Source organism: Rutidosis leptorrhynchoides, chromosome 2 (genome assembly GCF_046630445.1).
Source record: "Rutidosis leptorrhynchoides isolate AG116_Rl617_1_P2 chromosome 2, CSIRO_AGI_Rlap_v1, whole genome shotgun sequence".
NCBI classification, from domain to species: domain Eukaryota; kingdom Viridiplantae; phylum Streptophyta; class Magnoliopsida; order Asterales; family Asteraceae; genus Rutidosis; species Rutidosis leptorrhynchoides.
This window is the reverse complement of record NC_092334.1, coordinates 23,247,425-23,260,956: the sequence shown is the minus strand read 5'-3', so window position 1 is coordinate 23,260,956 and position 13,532 is coordinate 23,247,425. Positions and strand designations below refer to the sequence as shown.

Here is a 13,532-nt window from a genome sequence, read left to right as displayed (position 1 = left end):
ATTAGAAAGACCATTCTTAAACACGGCTAAAGCAATGATAAACGTGTTTGGTAAGAAATTGACCCTAAGTATAGAGGACGAGAGTGTTACCTTTTCAGTTGATAGAGCAATGCAACAACCGCAATCTGCAGATGATACATGTTATTATATTCAAACTATAGATTCACATGCAGAATTGTTAGAAGAATTTCTAGAATTACAAGGAACAGGAGAATGTTATTTAGGAGAAGGAACTGAACCAATTAATGAAGCTGAAATGTTAGTTACACTAATGGCTAATGGATATGAACCAACAACAAAAGAAATTCAAATGCTAAAAGAAGAAGACAGATATCGATATAAATCATCGATAGAAGAACCACCGACATTAGAGTTAAAGCCACTTCCAAACCATTTGGAATACGCTTATTTACATGGTGAATCTGAATTACCTGTAATAATATCGTCTTCTCTTACTGAAAATGAGAAATCACAACTCATTTCTTTGTTGAAAGCTCATAAACCAGCCATTGCATGGAAGATTCATGATATTAAAGGAATAAGTCCTTCGTATTGCACACATAAAATTCTTATGGAAGAAGGTCATAAAACGTATGTGCAACGTCAACGAAGACTAAATCCTAATATGCAAGATGTAGTTAAAAAAGAAATTATTAAACTGCTAGATGCAGGTTTAATTTATCCAATCTCTGATAGTCCATGGGTAAGCCCAGTTCAATGCGTACCTAAGAAGGTTGGCATGACTGTCATTACAAATGAGAAAAATGAGCTTATTCCTACTAGGACTGTAACAGGATGGCGTGTATGTATTGATTATAGAAAATTAAATGACGCCACCAGAAAAGATCACTTTCCCTTACCTTTCATTGATCAAATGTTGGAAAGATTAGCCGGAAATAGTTACTAATGTTTTCTAGATGGTTTTTTCGGATATTTTCAAATTCCTATAGCACCCGAAGACCAAGAGAAAACCACGTTCACGTGCCCTTATGGTACTTTTGCTTACAAACGCATGCCATTTGGACTTTGCAACGCCCCTGCAACCTTTCAAAGGTGCATGATGGCGATTTTTCACGACATGATAGAAGAATGCATGGAAGTTTTCATGGATGACTTTTTAGTCTTCGGTGATACATTTGAAACATGTCTAGTTAATCTGGAACGAATGCTTATTAGATGTGAACAATCAAATCTAGTTCTTAATTGGGAGAAATGCCATTTTATGGTTAAAGAAGGCATCGTTCTTGGACATAAAATTTCAAAGGAAGGAATTGAAGTGGATAGAGCTAAAGTAGATGTAATTGCTAAACTTCCACATCCCACCAATATTAGAGGAGTTAGGAGTTTTCTAGGGCATGCATGTTTTTACCGACGTTTCATAAAAGATTTTTCTAAAATTGCCACTCCTATGAATAAACTCCTAGAAAAAGATGCTCCATTCATCTTTTCAGATGAATGCATCAAATCTTTTAATATTCTTAAAGAGAAACTCACTAATGCGCAGATCATGATAACACCAAATTGGAATCTACCGTTTGAACTAATGTGCGATGCAAGTGATTTTGCAATGTGATCCGTTTTAGGACAAAGAATTGAAAAACGATTTCAACCTATATATTATGATAGTAAGACGTTACAAGGAGCACAAACAAATTACACAACTACTGAAAAAGAACTCCTTGCAATTGTCTTTGCTTTTGACAAATTTTTAATCATATCTCGTTCTAGCAAAAACGGTGGTTTATACCGACCATTCTGCTCTTAGATACCTATTTTTGAAATAAGATGCCAAACCAAGATTAATCCGTTGGATCTTACTCTTACAAGAGTTCGATATTGAAATCCGAGATAAAAGAGGAGCAGAAAATCTCGCCGCTGATCATCTTTCTCGTCTTAAAAATCCTGAATTAGAAGTTCTAAATGAATCGGCCATGCAAGACAACTTTCCTGATGAATATCTATTGAAGATAGATTATAATGAAATTCCATGGTTTGCAGACTATGCAAACTACTTAGTTTGTGGATTCCTTGAAAAAGGATTGTCGTACCAAAAACGAAAGAAATTCTTTAGTGATATAAAACACTATTTCTGGGAAGATCCACATTTGTTTAAAAGTTGTCCCGATGGAATAATACGCCGATGTGTATTTGGGGATGAAGCTAGTAAAATTTTAAACCATTGTCACACAGGACCAACAGGAGGGCATTATGGGCCTCAACTAACAGCAAGAAAAGTTTATGATGCTTGATTCTATTGGCCTACAATTTACAAAGACGCACACCTTCTTTGCAAATCATGTGATGCTTGTCAAAGGGCCGGAAAAATAAGTCAACGTGATGAAATGCCACAAAATGTCATTCAAGTATGTGAAGTATTTGACATTTAGGGTATTGACTTTATGGGTCCATTTCCAAAATCTCATAATAATCTCTATATTCTCGTTGCCATTGATTATGTATCTAAATGGGCGGAAGCACAAGCTCTCCCAACTAACGATGCACGAGTTGTAGTCAACTTTTTAAAACGTCTTTTTGCAAGGTTTAGAACACCGAAAGCTTTAATAAGTGATCGGGGAACTCATTTCTGTAATAATCAACTTGAGAAAGTTCTTAAAAGATATGGAGTAACTCATAAAATCTCCACCGCATATCATCCACAAACAAGTGGACAAGTTGAAAATACCAACCGAGCTTTGAAACGTATTCTAGAAAAAACCGTAGGATCAAATCCGAAGGAATGGTCCATTAAGTTGGAGGATGCACTCTGGGCTTTTAGAACAGCCTACAAAACTCCAATTAGAACCACACCTTTTGGACTCGTTTATGGAAAAGCATGTCATCTTCCAGTAGAAATTGAACACAAAGCATTTTGGGCTTTGAAGACATGTAATCTTGATTTACATGAAGCTGGACGTCTACGGTTAAGTCAATTAAACGAATTAGAAGAATTAAGACATGAAGCATACGAAAATTCGTTAATCTATAAGGAAAGAACGAAGAAATGGCATGATAAAAGAATCAGAAGTTCAAAAGAATTTAAGGAAGGAGACAGAGTTCTTCTTTTTAATTCACGATTCAAGCTATTTCCTGAAAAATTGAAATCAAGATGGTCTGGACCATTCATAGTCAAAAGATTTTTTCCATACGGAACAAAAGAATTAATAAATTCAAATGGGATTGAATTTAAGGTTAATGGTCATAGAGTTAAACATTACATAGATAGTCCGATGGAAATTGACAACGAAGCCAATCACAATTTCGATACCACAGCTAACTAAGTGTGGGGAGAATCAAGTCTTTAAAGGATAATATGTATTTCTGTTAGAGTTAGATTTTCTTTTTTTATGTAGTTCTCGAAAATGGAACCCGAATGGTCTTTCCCTAGCAGACCCTAAAGAACTAGTCTTCTCCCCCCATTCTAAATTTTTATTTTTTTTAGGTTTTTACGAAATGAAGACTTCCTGTGAACTAACCATGGTCTAATGCTACACGCTTTGATTACTAAACGAAATAATGAAACACTACCGAGTGAACTGGTATCAGTAATCAGAGAAAAATTGGACGGAGTAAGAAAAGAATCCAGATGCGAAAATAATAAGTTACAATTTGGTAAAGGAAAAAATCAAAATCCGCAGCAAAAAGAAGAGCACGACACCTTGAAAAATGTCACAAATGCAGAAAATGGTCACACGAAGGTAAATGTTCAAATAATCAAACCTATTCAAACACCGAATTTGTTACTTTATGCAGAGATGGACCGTTCATATGTTTAGAAGAAAAAACATTAAATGCTCGAGGTTACGCCTATGTAGCCATGGAAAACCAATTAAACCGACTATCTTATGAGTGGGTTAGAGCATATCACTAAGAATACTATTTCACAGGTAAGTCTGTACAGTTTTTATTTTTATTTTTAACCTTTTGATAATAAACGCTAATTTGTTCGCTATAAAGTATTAAATTGGTATTCAATAAAATTAGGTCTTGCGACCGAAATTATTGATACCATACAAAAATTTATTACATCACTGCGAAATTTAACCTTTATTCTTAAGGTATAAATATCTTTAATAAATCAACCCAAAATATTTCAAAAATTTGTCATGAGTTAAATTAGGTCATGGAACCGAAATTACTTTACCGAAAAGAGGGGCGTATATTTTTGATAATATTTGATTGATTAAATTGGGATAAAAGCCAAAAAGATTTTTAATTTTATTTTTACCATGTTTTTAAAATTAATATATAAATATTAAATAAATATTGTAAACTTTTTAAAATCAATATATTTAAAATTGTAAATATTTGAAAAAATTAATATTTTTAATATAAGTTTGTATGTATAAAAACAAAAATATAATATAAGTTTGGTGTGAATTTATAATATGAATTTTTAATTAAGTTTGGTGTGAATTTTTAATTTTATGCATTTTAAATTTAAGTTTGGTGTGAATTTAAAAACTAAAATTTACTTTATTTCGCTAAGTTAAAAATATGATTTTTTAAAATTCGTCGTGAGTTGAAGACTAGGTCGTTGAACCGAAATTGCTTTACCTGAGGGAGGGACGAGAACTTTTATTATCATTATTTTTAATCTTATTGAATTAAAGTATGCCAATAAACATAAAAAAAAAACCCAAAAATCTTTGCTTTTTAAACCGCGCTTTAAATTGACAAATTTTAAAACTTTGTCGAAGGACGAACTAGGACATCGATCCGAAACGACCTCGTCCTAAATAACAAGGGAAACAAAATTTTAAAATTAATTACTTAATTGTTTTATAAGTTAAAGATTTTTATTAAAAAAAATTAAAAAAAATAAAATACAAACACCGCGACTCGCGGAGTTTGAAAGAGAAAAACACCGCAAGTCGCGGAGGATGTAAAATCCAGAAAAAAATATAACGCAGATCAGACAGTCCCCAACACACCCCCAACCCAAAAACTGCGAAAAACACCCGAACAAAACACACACAAAATCAAATTTTTGGCCATTTTTCATCAAATCTTTCACAAAATCATGTTGAGAAAAATGCTATCAAGGAATTACTCAAGGAAAATGGTAAATTTCTACACCAAAACACCCTTTAATCCGAAAATTTAGTGTTCTTGAGCAATTTTATACCCAATTCGATTTTGATGCTTTTTAGTGTAATTATGCTTAAATTGCTTATGTATTATGCTTGTATAACCTAGATTGATGCTATTTAACATGATTAGAAGCCTTAAACTTCAAATTTTGAGTAATCTAGGGTTTGTGTTCTTGAGCAAAATTGGAGCTTTTTGATATAAACAGGTTATGACCAATTTTTGTCATGAATTATTGCTAAATTAAGTAGTGTAACATGTTTAGGTAGTTAAATGATCCAAACTTTGAGCCTAAACATGATTTTTAAGAATTAAAGTGGACTTTTTCAAGTCTAAAATTCATGAACTTGATTTTTGAGAGATAATGCCATTTGAAACTTGTTTAATTGCTAATAATGATTATTTTGACATGTTATTTGAGTTGAATGCTTATGAACTTGGCGAACATTTTCGTATATGCTTATTTGAAAAAGTGTAGATTTGATAAAAATATGAAAATGAGCATAAGTTTGATATAAATTGAACATGTCATTGCAATTATTTTGATTGATGATTTTGCTGACACTAATGCATATTTGGATGCACAAAAATTGTGTTTGATGTGTTTTGCAGACTGAAAGGGGTGAATCTTCATCCCAAGCTCGCATTGCTCCTCCTGAGAATGCGGAACAACAAGATGTTGATAACCATTACAAACAAGATATACCTCATCCAGTTATGACATTTTCAGATATGCACGTTGAAAATTTGCACCCGAACTTGAGATTAGACAGACGTTGGATAGATTATCCAAAATACCAAAGGGGCTTGCATACTCTTCATTCTAAAGCTGTTGAAGTACCTAGGGTAATAGAATGGGAACCGTTAGAAGCTGTAGAATTGGCCGAGCCAATTAGGGAATTACTTACTCAAAGGTATGGTAATTCTACTTTTAACGATTGGGTACGATTATTCAACATGCGTAGACCTGTATATAACGTATGGTGTGAAGAATTATTGTGTAGTATAGAAATAAATGATTGGGTAGCTAGTTTAACCGATCGAACTTTTATTAGATTTTTGTTAGGAGGTTCGATGTGCCACATGTCTCTACTAGACATGGCTCAGGCTTTACGTATATATACGCCTGAGGAGCTAGCATCTGATTGTCGAGGGTTGATATTAAATGGTAAGAAAATTGATGAAAATTTTGATACGCATGGTGTATGGAGTCAAATGACTAGCCATTACCGATTTAAAGGGGGAAATTACTCTTATTTGGATATAGATAGAGCTGAATTAAGAGTAATCCATAGGTTTCTAGCGAATTCGATTACACAGCGAGGTAAATATAAGGAAAAGGTAAATGAGCAAGATTTATTTTACCATATGTGTATTCGAGACCCACAAAGCGCTGTAAGTATACCTTATTGTGTGGGTTATTATTTATCAGCTATGGTTAGGGGGATGAGACCGCACAGTATAATAGGAGGTGGTATATTTATTACATTAATTGCTGAGTATCTCGATGTGGATATAAGTCGGGGGGGATTATTAATCGAAGAACCAGAACCCCACGATACAATTAGTTTAAATGTATATCATGGTGCTAAAGTTTTGAAGAGGCGCAATAACGCCGCAGTACGATATAATGGAAAACATCCACAGGTTGAGAGAAATCAACAGCCAGGTAATGTGGGAGGGGGAAATGAAATGACAGAAACGTAAAGGTTTATAGCTTCACAAGAGTATGAAAATGCTAGATATCGAGCATTTGAAGATTGGCAAGTTCATCAAAACCAAACCATAGCTCATTGCCAACATGTAGGTAGAAACTATATTCCTACTCCAACGCCCATATTTTCTCCCTGGTCTATAGAGATGCAACCACCGTATCCTACTTATAACCCAGCTGAAGCATTCTATAACACATACGGTTATGCATGGAACCCCTACTGGTATCAGTAACAACCCTAGTTTATTTAGTTTTATTTATTTTATTTTTGTAATGTTACTACATTTAGCACTTATATTGATATTGTAATAGTTTTTATAATTTTCTAACTTTTATTATTAGATTTTAATAATTTTTGAATGTGGGGTAATATACCAAACTTCAAAAATATGTATATATGTTTGCAGTTTATCTTATGTACACAACAGGGTAAAACAACGCATTTTCAAAGACTGGCATTAAGTTCAGCAAAAGCAACTAATTTTGACGACAAGATGAAAAATAAATGTGATGTAACAACAAGACGGAATGAACAAATGATGTGCACCATTTATCATTCAACACAAACGCCAATATGTTTGGAAACTTTGGTAAAATTTAATCATTTTTCTGCGCTAATCACCCTCAATAATTTAAATTGTTACTGATTTCTGGCAAATGAGGGCATTGCAAGATCTTAAGTGTAGGAAGGGGTTAAATTCTTTCGGATTTTAAAAATTTTTGATTTAAACACTTGGTTACCATTAAAAATGCTAGTAACGCAGTAGTTGTATTAGAATCTAGTGCTCTCTGATAACAAAGAACAGCCCTAGTCTTATATACTGACTACCCAATTCTAGTAAAAGTTTTCAAAATTTTCAATTAAATGAATTCAAAATCATGTTTATACATATTTATGAACGATAAAACTAGGTGTTAACACCGAAATTATTGTTACCTTGGAAAGGACATAAATTGAGAAACAAACCAAAATGTTAGAATTCATTTAAAACGAAATAGAGGACAATAAAAATGAAAATAAAAGCCAAGTGTGGGAAAATTTACCAAGTTATTCAAAATATATATCACATATTTTTGTACAAATAATTGAAAATACTTTTGTTTTGGACAATAATTAACTGTTTTAATCGATGAAAGAAAAGAAGAGATTGATCTACACGATGAATCAATTCCATCATTAAAAGGAAGTAAAGTCTTCCGAAAAAGACACGCGCTTCTTGATTTAGGTCATGAAGTTGTCGTTCAGACCAGCTGTAGGTTGACGAAAAATCTAGAAAAGTCATCACTAAAATCAGCAGGAAATCCACGGACCTCAGCATCAAACAGGGTCGCCAAGTGGTCAGACTTATCCTAACCATGAGAGGATCTGTCTCGTAAAATGGGGAGGGCGCCGTGCAAATTAGCTTGATAAGACTAATGAATCAGACCCCCAGAAAGGATAATCTCCTTAAAGATCAAAAATCAGCTTTTAAGACTGATATTACTCAATCCTTGAGATTGACCTTAAAGATTGAGAATTCAAACTCATGGAATTCGATGATATCTAAACTCGAGCTTGAACGAGAAAATATTTTGATCAAAATTTCAAACCGATTTGTTTTCTAAAAACCCATTTTCAATGCGTTCATTACCATTGAATGTAAAATCCTAGGAATTCACCTGGAATTCATTAGGTCATCTGAACCAAATTGGGTGTCAACCGTAAGAATGGTGGTTGCATAGCATGGTCAAAGATAGGACCTTGTGCCTGACCGGAAAATTATAAGGGTGAGCTTTACTATTGCTCCTACCAAAGATAGTAATTGCGTCCGATACGTTATAGACCATAATTAAAAGCATGTCAGGGGACATTGCCTTAACAGTTGCTTGTTCAACGCTTTCCTTTACAACCGGACGGTAGTTTATTGAAAGGTAATATTCGGAGCAAGTATACTGGACGTGTTGCTTTCCTAATACAAGGTTAGCAAGTGAGTAACACAAAACCACAAGTGTTGAGCTAAAATTTTCAAATCTGAAACCCACACAACCCACAAAAATTTTTTGCAAACACCGGTGAAGGGTTATTCCGGAAAACTTATCTAGGGTAAAAACTAGATTTAATTTTCAAAAGATCAAATGTTTTCATAAAGATCCAATTTCCTTAATGGATCTAAATTTTATAGTCATGTGGGACTGTAAACCACAACGTTACTACCATTGTTTATACCGCCGTATAGAAATCACTGATGTACAAAGTGTGAAGAATAAAGAAGTGATTCTAGTATTTCAAGACTATATTGCTTGAGGACAAGCAACGCTCAAGTGTGGGAATATTTGATAATGCTAAAAACGAACATATATTTCATAGCATTATCCCTCAAGAAAGACAAGCTTTTAGCTGCAATTGTTTTATTTACAAGTGATATTCGTTTAAATAATAAAAGGTGAAGACAAAAGACAGATTCGATGAATTGAAAACGCAAACGACCAAAAAGCTCAAAAGTACAAAATACAATCAAAGAGGTTCAATTATTGATAAGAAACGTCTCAGAATTACAAGAGTACAAGATTCAAAACGCAAAGTAAAAGATATTAAATTGTACGCAAGGACGTTCGAAAATCCTGAACCGGGACTAGAGTCAACTCTCAACGCTCGACGCAACGGACTAAAAATTACAAGTTAACTATGTATATAAATATAATATAATATATAATTAATTATATAAATTATATATATATATTATATTTATATATTAAAACCGTCGGCAAGAAAGGTTCCAAAATGAGTGAGCTGTAAAAAGAAACTCCGCGAGTTGCGGAGTTTGAAGAAGAAATGGGCCGCGACTCGCGGAGCCCCAAACTTTGAAACTGCCTATAAAAGCCAGCGAATTCGACGAGTTTTAGATATCCTAAAATCTCTCTTTCTCTATATGTAAACGTATATATATATATATATATATATATATATATATATATATATATATATATATATATATTTTAATTTTAATTTTAATTTTAATTTTAATTTCTAATAATAAGGGTATGTTAGCGATTGTTGTAAGGGTGTAAGTCGAAATTCTGTCCGTGTAACGCTACGCTATTTTTTAATCATTGTAAGTTATGTTTATATTATTTTCATTAATGTCTCGTAGCTAAGCCGTTATTATGCTTATTTAAATCGAAGTAATCATGATGTTGGGCTAATTACTAAAATTGGGTAATTGGGATTTGTACCATAATTGGGGTTTGGACAAAAGAACGATACTTGTGGAAACTAGACTATGGGCTATTAATGGGCTTTATATTTGTTTAACTAAATGATAGTTTGTTAATTTTAATATAAAGATTTACAATTGGACATCTCTATAAATAACCATATACACTCAATCGGACACGATGGGTGGGGTATTTATATGTACGAATAATCGTTCATTTAACCGGACACGGGAATGGATTAATAGCCGCTAGAATTATTAAAACAGGGGTGAAATTATATACAAGGACACTTGGTGTAATTGTTAACAAAGTATTAAAACCTTGGGTTACACGCAGTCGATAACCTGGTGTAATTATTAAACAAAGTAATAAAACCTTGTTACAGTTTAAGTCCCCAATTAGTTGGAATATTTGACTTCGGGTATAAGGATAATTTGACGAGGATACTCGCACTTTATATTTATGACTGATGGACTGTTATGGACAAAAACCAGACGGACATATTAAATAATCCAGGACAAAGGACAATTAACCCATGGGCATAAAACTAAAATCAACATATCAAACATCATGATTACGGAAGTTTAAATAAGCATAATTCTTTTATTTCATATTTAATTTCCTTTATTTTATATTTAATTGCACTTTTAATTATCGCACTTTTATTTATTGTTATTGTATTTAATTGCACTTTTAATTATCGCAATTTCATTATCGTTATTTACTTTACGCTTTAAATTAAGTTATATTTATTTTTAATATTTTACATTAGGTTTTAACTGCGACTAAAGTTTTAAAATCGACAAACCGGTCATTAAACGGTAAAAACCCCCCTTTATAATAATAATATTACTTATATATATATATATATATATATATATATATATATATATATATATTTTTTTTTTTTTATAAATTAAAACTAATATAGCTTTAAGCTTTGTTTAAAAAATTCCCTGTGGAACGAACCGGACTTACTAAAAACTACACTACTGTACGATTAGGTACACTGCCTATAAGTGTTGTAGCAAGGTTTAAGTATATCCATTCTATAAATAAATAAATATCTTGTGTACAATTGTATCATATTTAATAGTATTTTCCTTGTAAAGTTTATTTTTATATTTTGTCCCTTTTAATTGTTTTAGCGTAATTTTTTGTATTTTTCGTTCGTATTTAGTTTTAAGACTTAGTTTTTGCCATAGTTATTTTTACTTCTAGATTTTTAGGCTTTGCCGTAAAATCCCTTAAGTGCTTTTTCTTTAGACTAAGATTTAGGTGCTTTAGAATTTTGCGACGCCGTTTTTAATTTTTAGTGCCTTTTTAAGTTATTGCCATTTGGGATATAGTTTTACTTTTAAGCTTTAATATTTTTAGACGCAACTTTTAATTTTTAGTTTTTAGTTCCTTTTTAAGTTTCAAAGCGCTACTTTCTTATTTTTATTTTTCGACGCCTTTTACCTATGTATCAATTATCACTCCAATTAGTAATCTCAATTTTCAATTTTAATTTTAAGTTAGTGATAGTAATAAGGTTGGGTTAGTCGAGTGTTTTTAAGTTTTATAAGTCACTCTTTTTCTTTCTTATTTTTCGACGCCTTTTATTTTTCAACCTTTTTCTTTTTCGACCTTTTTCGACGCGCTCTTTTTCTTTCTTATTTCTCTTCATTCTAGTTTTAGGACATAGATTTTTATTCTACTTCTTATCTAAAATTTCTTAAAATTACGAAAATTTATTTTAAGTGGTTAAATCGATAGACATCAAAATTTTTTGGTTCTTAGTAGTAGTTGGATTTGTACGTGGACCGGGTTATTGGAGCCAAACAGTACTCAATTATATTGAGACCAAACGAATCCTACCCCTCTGCTGCATCTTTTGGCTATTCGAAGCGTGGGCAAAATCAGAAAAGTCTATTAATTGGATAACTTATATAATTTTTCTTTCCTTTTAAAAACTAATAGGATATTCAGTGAATGCACCGAGCAAGACGTTCACCACCTTTTGTACGTTCACCACCTGTAACCAGATCAAGACATCTAGCAAATATTGTCGCCGTTGATTTTCCTTTAGAATCGTCATCCAGTCGACCAAGTACTCCAATTCAAATTTCCGATAATCCATTTTTTGAACCCGACCTCACAATTGAGAATCCGGGGAATATCCAGGGACAATTCATAGATCCTGAACCATTAATTTTTCCTCCGGAACCACCAATCATTCAAACAGAGATTATTGAGGAACGAACCATTAAATCAGAATCCTCTAGTGATTCAGATTCAACAAATTCAATCATGGAGAATCTGGAACCTTTAAGTATGGAAGACCGAATGAGAGCTAAACGCACTGGCCAAGGTTACGCAATTAATCATCCTGACATTAATGCGCCAGATTATGAAATCAAAGGACAAATTCTACACATGGTGACTAATCAATGCCAATTTAGTGGTGCGCCGAAGGAAGATCCAAATGAACATCTTCGTACGTTTAATAGGATCTGCACACTATTTAAAATAAGAGAAGTTGAGGATGAACAGACATATCTCATGTTATTTCCCTGGACTTTAAAGGGAGAAGCCAAAGATTGGTTGGAATCGTTACCTGAAGGGGCGATTGATACATGGGACGTTTTAGTTGAAAAATTTCTTAAACAATTCTTTCCGACATCTAAAGCCGTAAGACTTCAAGGAGAAATTGTTACGTTCACACAGAAACCAAATGAAACTCTATATGAGGCATGGACAAGATTTGGAAAGTTATTAAGAGAATGTCCGCAACATGGTTTAGACACCTGTCAAATAGTACAAATATTCTACCAAGGATGCGACATCACTACAAGGAAAGACATAGACATAGCAGCTGGTGGTTCCATTATGAAGAAAACCGAAACTGATGCTTACAAAATTATTGATAACGCTGCTTCCCACTCACATGAGTGGCACCAAGAAAAAGATATCGTTAGATCATCTAAAGCATCTAGAACCGATTCTAGCCATGACTTAGATTCCATTTCCGCAAAGATAGATGCTGTCGAGAGACGAATGGAAAAGATGACTAAGGATATACACTCAATACGAATTAGTTGTGAGCAGTGTGGAGGACTACATTTGACAAAAGATTGTCTTAGTATTGAGCTAACAATGGAACAAAGAGAGAATATTTCATACATAAACCAAAGGCCTGGAAATAATTATCAGAATAATTATCAACCGCCAAGACCAATTTATAATCAAAACCAGAATTATAACCGAATTGTTCCATACAACAACCAACAAGGTCCTAGTAATCAACAAGTATCCAATAATACTTACAACCAGCAAAGACCTAATTTTCAAAACAAACCACCACAAACCGATGATAAAAAGCCGAATTTAGAAGATATGATGACAAAGCTAGTTGAAACTCAAACGCAGTTTTTCACATCTCAGAAACAAACAAATGAACAAAATGCTCAAGCATTTAGAAATCAACAAGCTTCTATTTAAAACTTGGAACAAGAAGTAAGTAACCTAGCAAGGTTGATAGGTGAAAGAAAAC

The 13,532-nt window shown here is 32.9% G+C and overlaps 1 non-coding gene across 1 annotated transcript; it reads right to left on the bottom strand.

Annotated features, from left to right (window-relative positions):
• Positions 1 to 12,673: 12,673 nt before the first annotated feature.
• LOC139895077 (small nucleolar RNA R71) lies at positions 12,674 to 12,780 on the bottom strand. Its single transcript, XR_011775546.1, has one exon. It is a non-coding gene; the product is annotated as a small nucleolar RNA R71 (small nucleolar RNA).
• Between the last annotated feature and the right edge of the window lie 752 nt (positions 12,781 to 13,532).